Source organism: Gorilla gorilla, chromosome 5 (genome assembly GCF_029281585.2).
Source record: "Gorilla gorilla gorilla isolate KB3781 chromosome 5, NHGRI_mGorGor1-v2.1_pri, whole genome shotgun sequence".
NCBI classification, from domain to species: domain Eukaryota; kingdom Metazoa; phylum Chordata; class Mammalia; order Primates; family Hominidae; genus Gorilla; species Gorilla gorilla.
The window spans coordinates 98,718,548-98,734,103 of record NC_073229.2 but is presented as its reverse complement, the minus strand read 5'-3'; the positions used below and the strand labels follow the sequence as shown (position 1 = coordinate 98,734,103).

The window sequence follows — 15,556 nt, the reverse complement described above, 5'->3', positions numbered from 1 at the left end:
AGCAGCAAGGCCCTGGGCCTGACCCATGAAACCATTTCATCCTCCTAGGCCTCTGGGCCTGTGATGGGAGGGGCTGCCATAAAGACCTCTGACTTGTCCTGAAGAACTTTTTCCCATTGTCTGGGCAATTAACATTTGGCTCCTCATTACTTATGCAAATTGCTACAGATAGCTTAAATTTTTCCCCAGATAATGGGTTTTTCTTTTCTATTGTATCATCAGGCTGCAAATTTTCTAAACTTTTATGCTCCGCTTCCCTTTTAAACATAAGTTCCAATTTCAGATCGTCTCTCTCAAGTTCAAAGTTCCACAAATCTCTAGAGCAGGGGCAAAATCCTGCCAGCCTCTTTGCTAAAGCATAGCAAGAGTGACCTTTACTCCAGTTCTCAGTAAGTTCCCTATATCTATCTGAGATCACCTCAGCCTGGACTTCATTGTCCATATCACTATCAGCATTTTGGTCAAAATCATTCAACAAGTCTCTAGGAAGTTCCAAACTTTCCCACATCTTCCTGCCTTCTCTGAGCTCTCCAAACTGTTCCACCCTCTGTCGATTACCCAGTTCCAAAATTGCTTTCACATTTTTGGGTATCTTTAGAGCAGCACCTTAGTATATCGATACCAAGTTACTGTATTAGTCCATTCTCATGCTGCTATAAAGAAGTAATTGAGACTGGTTAATTTATAAAGGAAAGAGATTTATTTGAGTCACAGTTCAGCATGGCTGGGGAGGCCTCAAGAAACTTACAATCATGGCAGAAAGTGAAGGGAAAGCAAGGCACCTTCTTCACAAGACATCAGGGGAAAAAAGTGCTGAGCAAAGTGGGAAGAGCCCCTTATAAAACCATCATATCTCATGAGAACTCACTCACTATCATAAGAACAGCATGGAAGACACTACCCCCATGAGTCATTTACCTCCACCTGGTCTCTCCCTTGACGTGGGGATTATGGGGATTACAATCCAAGATTAGTTTTGGGTGGGGACACAAAGCTTAACCATATCAAATATCAAATAAAAATAGTAAACTTATGTTGTCAAAGATATTGGGTAAACTTAGCAAGAAGACTAGAGACAACTGTTACTTATTATTAGATACATTCAATTCCTTTTCTTTATGGCATCATTTATGCCATAATTTTGACAAAGAATAGATGGAATATAGACTGTTTTTTTCTGAGAAAAATATGTTCTAATAGAGAAAAAAGTAGTAATTAGATAATTTCAATATAACTGAGATTCTCTAAAGATGATTCAGAACTTTATTAACATGGTTTTTAACTTATGCAAGTTGTTTTTCATTCTAAATACTGTAAAATGTATTAATTTATTAAGTCAGAAAGCCAAGTGATTTTGTGTTTTTTTAAGTTATTAGTTGACTAAATTTGTGTTAGTACCCATAGGGACGAATGTAGTTTGGGCATATAAAAAATATACAATAATTTTATTTTAATGACATCCCTAAACTGTTACATATATTTTAAGTAAAAATGTTCTCAGACTTTTATGCTAATAGTTAAATTTTACACTATGTCACTTAATACAATGAAAGAGTAAATGTTTACATATATCAAGATAAAAACTGATTTACTTCTTTTATAAAGAAAGTAACAAGTAGATACCTAGTAGATTCAACTTCTTTAAAAACACAATTAACTTGATTAAAAAATTCAAAAGATCAGTGTTCTAACCCATTAAAAATTTAGCTGTGATTAAAGACAATATCATTATGCTTTGATTTCTTCAATCTATAAGGATAAGAACTAATACCTTACCTTCACAAAATTATTTAAAAACTTAATTGAAAACTAATATGCCTTATTAATATACTGCTTACCTGAAAAGGTACATAAATTTTTCAAATGCTGGATTGTTTAATTTTTCAAAATTTAGATCAATTTAAATATAGTTATAAAATTAAGAACTATGAACCAACTATGAGGTGAGTGCTGCCAGTTTTATAGTTTTATTTTGTGTTGGTTCTTTTAATTTATGTTCCACTCCACAATTTTGCAAAAATTTTGTTTTCATTTCTTATAGAATACTTTAGGTCAGATAATAGTAATGCTTGAAAAAAATCAAATTCAATTTAATTATGTTAATTTAAATTGCAGTTATTTTTTATAATAGAATATTTTATAGAATTTAAAATGATGGTTAATCAAAATAAAATCTATTTTATTTGCAGAAAATGGGTCTCATCAAAGATTCTACTAGAGTTCAACATTAGTGTGCTAAAATAGACATCTGTATGAAAAGAACAATATTAAAACTATAGTATTGTAAAGCATAGAATTTTATAAGCTAAATTGAGAATTTTTGAGCTAGATAAAACATATTTGGTTAGTACTCAGATAAATTACAACAATGAGATATTCTATAGTGGTTCCTTCTTTTTGTTTTTTTGTTTTGTTTCATTTTTGTTTTTTGTTTTTGTTTTGAGACAGAGCTCACTCTGTCACCCAGGCTAGAGTGCAGTGGTGCAATCTCAGCTCACTGCAAACTCCGCCTCCTGGGTTCAAGTCATTCTCCTGCCTCAGTCTCCCAAGTAGCTGGGATTACAGGTGTGTGCCACCACACATAGCTAATTTTGTATTTTTTAGTACAGACAGGGTTTTGCCATGTTGGCCAGTCTGGTCTCGAGCTCCTGACCTCAGGTGATCTACCAGCCTCTGCTCCCAAAGTGCTGGGATTACAGGGGTGAGCCACCACACCTGGCCCTGTAATTGTTCCTTTAAACCAAGGTTTCACATTATAAAATGCAGTCAAGGGGAGAAACTGATACACATATCATTTTTTAAACGGCTGCCATAAAACTTTGTAGAGCTCTCTGGTCGTAAAAACTTTGTTAGCAGTGATGTGTTTAGTAGGCCAAAGGAAGCCAAATAGCTAAATAAATCAGACATTATTTGTTTGTCTTTTCTGGCCTATATTTTATATTACCTGCATGTATCCTTAAGCCAATATTTAGTCAAAATTCCAAGTGAAGTTCATTAAAGATATTATACAATCTTTCTATTTCAGTAAGATCTCACATGATGAAAATAACTTCTATATTAAATAAATATATATGCTCCATGTGTCTGGCAACAAAACAAACAAAAACATATAATTTTAAACATCAGTTTTTGGGTTTAATAAAGTGGTATAAATTATCCCAAAGCAGGAACTAGTTAGTGATTAAATAATTTCCAAGCTAATTTAAAATCAGAAGACCTTATAAAATGTGTTGGGTTGTCACAGATGTCTTGCATTTCAACAGATGAAGTATACTAATATTTAGTTTTAATACATGGCCTACTTGGACAGGAAGTGGATTTGTGAAAGAATTCTGTAAAGGAAGCTGTTTTCATGGCAGCTCACTCTGGGCTGTAGAAACTTTGCTCAATGGTTGTGTAGGTCTTACTCGATTCAGACACCACTTTTCATCAGTACCTGAAAACAGGTGTGTGTGTTTGGAAGAGAAGTGATTTTTAATTTAGGATTGAATCGAAGCATTGATAGAGAATAAATGTGCTATGTATGACACATTAAATACTATACAGATAGACACATGTATACATATATGCACATATTTCCAGATAATCATAAAGCTACAAAAATAAGCCATACAATTTGGATACTAAATCCAAATTTCTGTAAATAGAAAATGTGATGAAATTCTTAGCTTTGGATAAGAAAAAAAAATGTTTTTATTCTATATTTGTCCAAAGCTTGAATCCAAGTGGTTAGTTGATGCTTATCTGTCTCCACATCAGTTCACATCTACATTAGAAACAGTACTTTTTTTTGTATCAGAGTTAAGAAACAAATTATACAAATTTCTGAGTCAGTCCATAATTATCCAATGTTTATAATTTAAGTCCAAGGGTCTTTGTCACTTTGTTTTGATGGTTCTAGCTGCTACTGTTCATAATTAGATACTACACATATCCTTAAAATGCTGGCACTTAAGCATATTAACATTCCTACAGTGAGTACTGCAAAATTCCCTTTGACTTCAGACAGCTTGTCTCTCTACATGATTGTTGGGTAGTAGATGACTACCTTAGCTGTCCGACCCAAATCAGCATGCATTCTTTGTCTCTGTCTCTTTCTTTCTTGGCTGAAGACCCTTTTTTGGCCCTTTCTGCAGGGCCCTAGGTGTTCTTCTAAACATAAAGTGTCTGCTTCTAAAACTCTAAAATGACAAATGGGTATTATACCTGGTGATATGGTTTGGCTCTGTGTCCCCACTCAAATATTGTCTTGTAGCTCCCATAATTCCCATGAGTTGTGGGAGGGAACCAGGGGGAGATTATTGAATCATGGGGGTGGGTCTTTCCTGTGCTATTCTTGCTATTCTTGTGACACTGAATAAATCTTATAAGACCTGATGGCTTTACAAGATGGAATTTCCCTGCACAAGCTCTGTCTTTGCCTGCCGCCATCCACGTAAGATATGACTTGCTCCTTCTTGCCTTTTGTCATGATTATAAAGCTTCCCCAGCCACATAGAACTGTGAGTTCTCCGTTAAACCTCTTTCCTTTGTAAATTGCCCCATCTCAGGTATGTCTTTATCAGCAGCATGAAAATGAACTAGTACACCTGGGCTGCAGTGTTTAGAGCTTGGGTTGATCTCAGAAGTGGAACTACTCTGGTCAAGAGTTGCAGAGCACAGAGCAAAGGAAGACCAACAGCTAAAGCTGAATCTGGCCAAGTGGCCTCTTCTGCTGAGGAATCAATCTGAAGGTCCTGGAAAGTAAAAAAAGAATAGGATGGAAATTTAGGACACTAAGACCACGTGGTTTGGAGTAGAAAGTGGGAGGTGGGCCTAGAGATTCCCTTAGAGGCAGTCTCTAGGCTGTAGCCCTAGGACATTCCACAGGGAATGTGTAGGTTGGCTCAAAGATAGGAGGGACCTCAAAAGGGTATTAAGCATGCTTAGCCACCAGCTTTAGGCAAGTGATACTTGAAAAAATTCGCTGACTCTATGTCACTTCCCTTGTTAAACTATTAAATATCATGTATACCTGTACCAATTTGGAAATTTCCCACTGAACCATCAACAACAGAGTTCCCCAGCGTTGTATATGTGTTTGAGTGTACGTGCGTGTATGTATGTGTATGTGATTTGTGTTCATGCTTGTCCTATTTTGGACAGCTCATGGTATGCAATTGACCAGTGATGTTCAGGTGCAGTTCAGTGGATGAGAACAATTTTTTAAAGATTATTATCAATGAACCGAAACCAGGGTGGAGGAAATATTCAAAGAATGTTTAAATTCCATGGTTTTAGAAATAAAAACTTCATTACAACCCTTATGGGATTTGTAAATTTTTATTTGGGAACTCTAAAGTACAAACTGGAACCTTATTATTTTGCTGTTCTCTGATATAGGCAAGGCTACAATATAATTTTGTAATTGTTTTACTCATTTTAATCACCGTTTGTTTTCTTTTCTGAGAGGTATGTGATTTTCATGAAACTCCCACCCCCAACTTCACATTCTATTTTACAAAAAGACTTAAAGCTATGAAACATTGATTTGTTCAACATGTATTTATCAAGGCACTTACTATGTGTCACAATCTGGGTTAGGTGTTAGGGTACAATGATTGGGAGATACAGGTAAACATGCACTTGTAATAAATATGAATTAGATGTATAGTTTGCAAATATTTTCTCACATTCTGTAGGTTGCCTGTTTACTCTGTTGATAGTTTCTTTTGCTGTGCAGAAGCTCTTTAGTTTAATTTAGTTAGGTCTCATTTGTCAATTTTTGCTTTTGTTGCAATTGCCTGTGGCATTTTTGTTATGGAATCTTTGCCAGTTCCTATGTCCAAAACGGTATTTTCTAGGTTATCTTCTACGGTTTTTATAGTTTTAGGTTTTACATTTAGGTCTTCAATCATTTAGTTGATTCTCGTGTATGGTATAAAGAAGGGGCCCAGTTTCAATCTTCTGCATGTGGCTAGCCAGTTATCCTAGCACTTATTGAATAGAGTCCTTTCCCTCTTGCTTTTGTCAGCTTTGTCAAAGGTCAGATGGTTGTAGGTGTGTGGCTTTATTTCTTGTCTAATATCCAGGATCTACAAGGAACTTAAGCCTACAAGTAAAAAACAAACCCATTAAAAATTGGGCAAAGGACATGAATAGACACTTTTCAAAAGAAGACATAAATATGGCCAAGAAGTAAATGAAAAAATGCTCAATAGCCCTAGTCATTAGAGAAATACCATCCAAAATCACAATGAGATACCATTTCCCACCAGTTAGAATAGCTATTATTAAAAAGTAAAAAACAAACAAAACAAACAAACAAAAAAAACCCCACAGATGCTGGAGAGGTTGCAGAGAAAAGGAAACACTTATACACTGCTGGTGGGAGTATAAATTAGTTCAACCATTCTGGAAAGTGATTCCTCAAAAACTAAAACAGAACTACCAAAAACAGAACTAGTATTCTGGTATATACCCAAAGGAATATAAATTATTCTACCAAAAAGACACATGCACACATACGTTCACTGCACTCCTCCTATTCACAATAGCAAAGACATGGAATCAACCTAAATGCCCATCAGTGATATACTAGATAAAGATAATGTGGTATGCATACACCATGGAATACTATGCAGCCATAAAAAAGAACAAGATCATGTCCTTTGCAGGAACATGGATGAAACTGAAGACCATTATCCTTAACAAACTAATTCAGGAACAAAATCCAAATACCACATGTTCTCATTTATAAGTGGGAGCTAAATGATGAGAACACATGGACAGCAAGAGGGAACAACAGACACTGGGGCCTATCAATGGATGGAGAGTGGGAGGATGGAGAGTGAGAGGAGGGAGAGGTTTAGAAAAAACAAACAAACAAAAACCTATCAGGTACTAGGCTTGGTACCTTGGTGCCAAAAATAAATAAGTAAATAAATCTGTACACCAAACCCCTGAGTCACAAGTTTACCTATATAACAAACCTGCACATGCACTCCAAACCTAAAATAAAATTAAAAGATTAAAAATAAATTGCTAAATAAAAACTTAATGTAAAACACATGCATTAGTCCTGGCTTCTAATGTAGATGTGAACTGATGTGGAGACAGATAAGCATCAACTAACCACTTAGACATAAAGAGGCTTTTAGTGAGCTTCTGGGAAAGCTGTTCTCCCCTGACAAGAGGCAAGGACACTGCAAAAGGAAAGCTCTAGGAATCCCTTCTCTCTGACCTTGTTTTGGATTCCATTGTTTGAAGTCACATGACTGTGAGGTCAAGATGGTGATTGATCACCTTGCAACCATTAGGGGCAAGCTGGAACATGAAAGACAACATGCTAATATTGGTGAAGCAGAAGAATAGCAAGAGCAGGGATCCTTGTGAATATTTCTGAGATGCTTAACTAATATCAATACTGTCTACCTCTGGATATCTCATAGGCAAACATTTAATTTCTTGTGGTTTCAGCCACTGTTAGGCTTTTGATTTTTTACACCCAAAAGCATCCTGACAGAAAATGTCATGGGGGCACTTAGGAAGGGCACCAACTCTATCCTTCTTGGAGAAGAATTGATACTTCCACCATATATATGATGAAACCTGAAGATTTACTACGTGACTGACAGTCAAATGAGGGTTAGATGTGCGTAGGAAGGATGTTCCAGGCAAAGGTAGCAGCATATGGAGACACTCAAGAGAGTAAGAATAAGGAAATCCAAGTAGTGTGCCCCTCTCCAAAACATGGATATGAAGAGAGAAGTCCAGAGAGATCATGTCACTGTTCAAATTTCTGCAACTGCTCCCCAATTCCCTCTTAGTACAAGCCAAAATCCTTAGAACGACCTTCAAGATTTCATGGATTCCTGCTCTGACTTCACCTCCTACTTCTCTCCCTTCACTGTGCTCCAGCCACCATGGCCTAATTTATATTCCACAAATATCCTTAACCTGACTTTGTTTCAGGGCCTTTGCTCTTGATATTTCTCTCTCTGGAATACTTTCTCCATACATATCATCATGGCTTGCTCTCTCTTGCTTTCTTTAGGTCTCTGCTGAAATATCACCTTCTCGGTGATGCTGTGCTGTCTGTGACCACCTTGTATAAAATAGCATGTTCTAACCACGTCTTCCCTAGCACTGTATGTTTCTTTAATCCTGTTTCCTTTCTTTTTTTCACATTACATGCCAGTATGCTATGTTATAGCTTTATGTTTTTATTTGTTGTCATTCTTTCCCCCTTGAGAACAATGATTTGTTTTATTTCACTGATCCATCCCTAGCACCTAAATATACTTTGTTTCACTCCTAGATTCCTAGCCTCCAGCCATTATCAGGAGGCTCACAGAAAGTATTTGTTAATAAAATGAGTAAATCAATAAAGACAAGTAAGTCATTCAGATTCCTGAGTGCCATGGTGTAGACCCATTAATTATATTAACTTGCTTCTTTCTCCTACATTGCAAAACTTAACCAACTCCTCATCCATCCTTTCCTTCTGTCAGCATTGTAGAGGGTGGTGGGCATGCAGCTAGAGACATGGGTTGCTTACAAAGTGTTTTGGGGCCATAGGAAAGAGTTCAGGATGTTTACTGAAGTATTTGTAGCAAGACAGTGATGTTTTCCAACTCATTCCCATTAAAAAGTGGGCAAAGGACATGAGCAGACACTTTTCAAAAGAGGACATGCAAGCAGCCAACAAACTATTGAAAAAAGCTCAACATCACTGATCATTAGAGAAATGCAAATCAAAACCACAATGAGATACCATCTAACACCAGTCAGAATGGTTGTTATTAAAAAGTAAAAAATAGCAGATGCTGGTGAGGTTGCAGAGAAAAAGGAATGTTTATACAGTGTTGGAGGGAGTGTAAATTACTTCATCCATTGTGGAAGACAGTGTGACAGTTCCTCCAAGACCTAAAAGCAGAAATACCCTTTGGTTCAGCAATCCCATTGCTGGGTATATATCCAAAGCAATATAAATCATTTTATTATAAATACACACATGCTTGTATGTTCATTGCAACACTATTCAAAGTAGCAAAGATATGGAATCAACCCAAATGCTCATCAATGACAGATTATACAAAGAAAATGAGGTACATATACACCATTGAATAGTATGCAGCCGCAAAAAAAAGAACAAGATTACGTCCTGTGCAAGTGTATCAATGGAACTGGAGGCCATTATCCTTATCAAACTAATGCAATAACAGGAAACCAAATTCCACATGTTCTCCTTCATAAGTGGGATCTAAATGATGAGAACACGTGGACACGTAGAGGGAACTAAACGCACTAGGGCCTATTGGAAGGTGGAGAGAAGAAGGAGGGAGAGGATCTTGAAAATAACTAATGGATACTAGGCTTAATGCCTGAGTGATGAAATAGTCTGCACAACTACAACAAAACCCCATGACACAAATTTACCTACATAAAAAACCTGCACACATATTCCCGAAATTAAGATAAAAGTTAAAAAATGAAAGATAATTTTCCTTAAATGTAGAAAATGGATGTGGAGAGGATGAGAGTGTATGAGATGAGACCTATGAGGAGGCTATTGCAAGAATCCAAGAGAAAAATGATTAGAATATTAACTAAAGAAATGACAGTTGGAATTGAGGGAAGAATGTTGACTGAGACCTAATTATGAGGGAAACTCTAAATGATTTATTATAAGATCAGACGAGGGATATGAAAGAGAAGACACAATCTGGAATGCTCCAAGTTTATGTTGCAGGGATCTAGATAGACAGTTTATCAAGAAAAGGTAGGTGCCAGCCTGGTCAACATGGCAAAACACTATCTCTACAAAACATACAAAAAATTATCCAGATATGATGGAGCATGCCTGTAGTCTCAGCTACCCAGAAGGCTGAGGTGGGAACATCACCTGAGCCCAGGAGGTCAAAGCTGCAGTAAGCTATGGTTGTGCCACTGCACTCCAGCCTGCGAGACAGAGCAAAACCTTATCTCAAAAAACAAACAAACAAACAAACAAAAACAAACAAACAAAAAAACCAAAAAAACCCAGATAGGTGGAAAGGGAAGGTGGAGTCCTGGGAAGTAAATACAGTGAACTTTATTTTGGACATATAGAGTTTGTGATACCTATAGAGATATAAGCATTTGGATATGTGGATATGTGTTTCACAGAGAAGCAAATATTAATATCTAATGAGTGTGCAGAAGAAAAAATTGCTGAGATGCTAAGAGGAAAGCTTCATAAGATGAGGAGTGGAAACTGAGCAAAGTGCTACAGAGGAACAAAGCAGGATGCACACAAGAATGCTATTACTCTATTTGGAAATCCTGAGAGCACTGGTGACATTTGATGGAACCATTCGAATAGACTGAAAAGAAAAGAAGTCAGATTCCACTTAGCCAAAGAATTGTAATAGTTATTTTTTTGTGTGTATTTATTAGTGTCAGATACTTTGCTGTATCTTCTTTGAATATAAATGCATTTGATTTTCACAACTGCTCTATGAGGTGGGTGCTACTATCATAATCATCTTCATTTTTCTGATGAGGAAAATAACACAGAGAAGATGACAATTTACCCAACATCAGAGCTTAGGAAAAGTAACAGAATCAGAATGTGTATCAGTCCATCTGTGGCCAGAGCCCATATTAACTACCATGCTCTGCGGCTCTCTGATGAATAAGAAATAAGCAAGTGGAGGCAGTAAATGCAGGTGCCTCTTGCAAATATTTTAAGAAAACTGAGACAGAAAATGATAACTAACAAGGGAGGCAGGATCAAAAAAAAAGTTTTCAGGTAGAGTAATACTTGAAGATATGTTTAAGATAAAGGCAGAAAACTGATGATGAGAAAAGTTCAAAGATGTAAAGTGAAAAAGGGGAAAGAACTGAGGGTATGCGATTTCAGATGTTACTAAAGAGTAGAGAAGAAAGAGGATAAGTCATGAAAAAATATGAGAATTAACTTACATATTTTAGATACTGTGCTACACACCTAGACATATTATTTCAACCCTCATAATGACCTTTCTTGCAAAGTAAGTTTTATGTTCCCCATTTTACTAATGAAGAGGGGAGGCAAAGTTACTCTAGCTAGAAAATGTCAAGACCCAGATGTCTGGCTCCATATCTCATGTTTCTGTGGTACTGAAGTATTTTGTTTCACCAGAAAAAAAAAAAACAAAACAAGTGAAAAGTTAATATTGCATAAAATAACCATTCTTTGATTTCTGACCACCAAATCTCATCCACACTTCAGAAGCCAAAGGAACATATCAGCTTCTCCTTCAACTCTAAAATGATCATAGCAGGAACTCACTTTTTTTGAATCTTTATTTATTTGTTTATTTTTATTATTATTATACTTTAAGTTTTAGGATACATGTACACAACGTGCAGGTTTGTTACATATGTATACATGTGCCATGTTGGTGTGCTGCACCCATTAACTTGTCATTTAGCATTAGGTATATCTCCTAATGCTATCCCTCCCCACTCCCTCCACCCCCGACCCCACAACAATCCTCGGTGTGTGATGTTCCCCTTCCTGTGTCCATGTGTTCTCATTGTTCAATTCCCTCCTATTTGTGAGAACATGAGGTGTTTGGTTTTTTGTCCTTGCTGAGGTTTTTTGGTTTTTTGGTTTGCTGAGAATGATGGTTTCCAGCTTCATCCATGTACCTACAAACTCACTTTTAAAGGAAAAATTATCACTTTCTCTAAATGGCCTTGTATCTTTCTTAAAAACTTGGCAAAATATACACACATGATATTTATAGTTGCATACAGGTCTGTATCTGCCATTAACAATAAACTCCTTACAGAAAATGTTCCTTGTGTTTTCCATCTTTAAGTGAAATATTTGCAGCATCAATATATAATTCCCTGACATACAGTAAAATTATCAGTAAATGAGTCACAGATAAATGTCAACAGAGGAGCTATACAAGAGGAACTCAATGAAGCAATCCAATTTGTATGGTGTTCAAAAGCATTTTCTCTAATTAAAGAGCTGTAAATAGAGTGAATGTTTTATGTGAGATATTAGATTACATTTGATTATTTACTAGTTAACATATACAACTAGAAGAGGGTTTCTGGTTTATTATTGTTTAAATAACAGATAAAACTAGACACCTAATCACTGCCTGATGTATATATTATGTAAATATCAGCAACTTTTAAAAACTAATCATTTTAAATGACAAATTTTTACTTTTCCTGTTTTCTAGTTGTTAATAGAAAATATTTAATTTTCTATTATCTTTAACTTTTATACCCTGGTTTATTATAAAAATATGTATTCTATAAAATATGCATCTAGAGATATATTTTAGAGACAGGCTTCAACAGTAGTCTGGATCCAAGCTGCCCTCCCTTCCTTCTGCTTTTTTGTATTTCGGGGCTTGTAGAAGTCAAGCCGTTGAACCAGAGGCTGTATACAAATACCCAGCCATCAAATCAATCATTCAGTGTAGAAAAAGACATGACAAATGGTTATTTGGAATCATGTGTGGCCTGAATGGGTACAAAGGGTACCAAGAGATGGGGCTACAGCCGCTCATGATCTAATGAGCCTCATGAGCCAGCATGAGTGAGTCGAGTTGCTCTGCCCTGTATAGGCTTAATATAAATTCTACTCAAGGAAACTTTTCTGATACAGATGTCCAAGCTGCCAAGAACAAGCTGAAAGTTGGATACCTAATGTCAGTAGAGTCTTCTGAGGGTTTCCTGGATGAAGGTGGGGCCCAGGCTTTGGTGCTGGTTCTTACATGCCATCCTCCACAGCCTTTCAGCAGATTGACTCGGTGGCTAATGCTGATGTCATAAATGCTGTGAAGAAGTTTGCTTCTGGCCAGAAGTCAATGGCAGTAAGTGGAAATTTGGGGCATGTATCTTTTGTCGATGACCGGTAATATTGAAGCATATGTTACAGGAGAGAGCTGAACATTTTGTCAGCCCAGAGCAGCAAACACATGAAAGTCAGAAGTCCCTAATATAACATTTGTCTTCTATTTTTTCAATGAGGTAAAATACCTTAAAGCATAAATGCAGATAATTATTCCCAGCTGACCTAAAGTCAATAAAACATTCTGCTTAAAAAATTCTGCTTCATGTAGATGTTCTGCCTTTTGTGCTCTGGGCTGGACCTGTGCATGTGTTCTTCATCTCTTACAAAGAAAAACCATTCAAAACAGTCCGGGGAGAAAAGGCCAGAAAAGTGAATTATGCCAGGTTGTTTTTTTTTTTTTTTTTTTTTTCAGACTGGTGCCTCTTTTCACAACTCATTGTTCCTGAGGGAATTCTTTAGGAAAAAAGTTGACAGGAGATGATTCACACTAGATGTAAATATGGGTACAAAATGCAGTGGTAGAGAGAGTATAAGACCTGAAATCAGGAAAGGGAACTCCACCATTTGCTTGCACTGTTATTTTGTAAAAAGCTAACCCATATTCAGTGTTTTCACCTATAAAATGGAGATAATGGAGATAATTACACCAAAACACTAGAAATATTGCAAGGGTTCATTGAAATAAGGAATACTAATAGCCTAATAAGACTCTAGGTATATAGCAGATGCTATGAAAAAAAAAATGTGTTTCTCTTTCTTTCCTAAACAGCCAGCCAAAGTGCTGATGTCCTGCCAATCACATCAGCAGGTCATTTCACATAGATATTCATGGCTTGTTCTGCTTGGCCAAGGGCTCATCTAACTCTACTAAAAACATTTCTTTCCTTTAAAAGTCTCTCCCCTCTTGCGGCTGTCTCTCTCATGCCAGCATCTTATCATTCCAGGAAAGCTGAAGGCCCACAGGCTACCCAAATAACTACACGTGTTTGCCTTGAGTGAAAGGCTGGACTGATGACTCCAATTCTTCACTTACTGTGCATCTATACTCTTTGCCATGGTTGGGGTGATGCCCCCTTTACTCTGGTTTGGCAGTGGGGCTGCCTTTGGCCAATGGGATGTTAGCAGAGTTGACATTAGAAGAGGCTTGAAAAGTGCTTATTTGTTACCACCTTTGCCCTCTCGTGCCATGATGACTACCATGAGAACAAACACAGGTGAGCCTTCTGAGGATTAAAAGGGACATAAAGGAGAGCTGAGTCACCCCAGGTACCCTAGCTAAGCCCAATCTAAATTGCTAATCTAAAGACCTATAAGCTAGCTAATATTTATTATTCTAAGCTGCTGAGTTTTCTGGGATTTGTCATCCAACACTATTTTGACTGTAAATAACTGGTAAACTCTGTCAAAGATGAGCATGTTGCCAACTGCCACCAGGGTCCTGCAGAAATTATTTCTGCTGAGAGAATTAATTACAACTTTTTAAAATTGAAAACACCTATACACTGTGGGTAGGAGTGTAAATTAGTTCAAATCATTGTGAAAGATAGTGTGGCAATTCCTCAAGGACCTAAAAACAGAAATACCATTTGACCCAGCAACGCCATTACTGGGTATATACCCAAAGTAATATAAATCATTCTGATATAAAGACACATGCATGTATATGTTCGTTGAGGCACTACTCACAATAGCAAAGACATGGAATCAACCTAAATGCCCATCAACAACAGATTATATAAAGAAAATGTGGTACATATACACCATTGAATACTATGCAACCACAAAAAAGAACAAGATTATGTCTTTTGAAGGCACATGGACGGAGCTGGAGGCCATTGTCCTCATCAAACTAATGCAGGAATAGAAAAACAAATACCAGTTGTTCTCACTTATAAGTGGGAGCTAAATAATGAGAACACATGGACACATCGAGTGGAACAATACACACTGGGGTCCACCAGAGGCTGGAGGGTGAGAGGAGGGAGAGGAATAGGAAAAATAACTAATAGGTACTAGACTTAATGCCTGTGTGATGAAATAATCTGTACAACAAACTCCCATGATACATATTTACCTATATAAAAACCCAGCACATGTACCCCTGAACTTAAAATAAAAGTTATAGTTAAAAACAATAACAACAACTCCTAGCTGTGCTCTCTTATGGAAAAAAAGCAGGAACATAGAAAGACTGAAGCACCTTCCTGGGACTCCAACCTTGTATAATAGCTCCCTGATGCTGCAACACTCTTTTCCTTTGTTCCTTTTCCCTTTGAGGAAGAACTAACCCAGCTTAAGGGTCATTTGCAAGCATACATTTCAGTCTCTCCCCAGTTGTATGCAGGTGGATGGGAGACCTAAACTCAATTCAAATGCTTTGACAACTTTTTGTGGTAGAATGACAGAACGTAACACAAATCCTCCTGTAGAAACTTTGTTAATCAGCCTCTCCTTAACCCCATACTCTGTAATATAAACAAATGACTAAGCTCTAGAAAGTTCAGGATTTTTATCTCAATTTCTACCTCCATCCTATTTATTTGAGTGCATTTAGTGCCACGAGGTCCTGTTGTCCCCAGGCTTGTCTTTAGGAAATTATTAGTTGACAACTAAATTCTTTTACTATGGCAATAAAGCCAGTTGATGAAGTTACCTCTCCTTTCCTGACCTTAATCTAAAGTGTTCCAGACATGCAACCATTTAAGGTGGTTGACCTGGAGCTAGTTT

At 36.8% G+C, this 15,556-nt stretch overlaps 1 long non-coding RNA gene across 1 annotated transcript in view; it reads right to left on the bottom strand.

Moving 5' to 3' along the window:
• The window catches only part of LOC109027208 (uncharacterized), a 632,904-nt gene that overhangs the window by 67,514 nt on the left and 549,834 nt on the right, over positions 1-15,556 (bottom strand). The window lies entirely within an intron of this gene.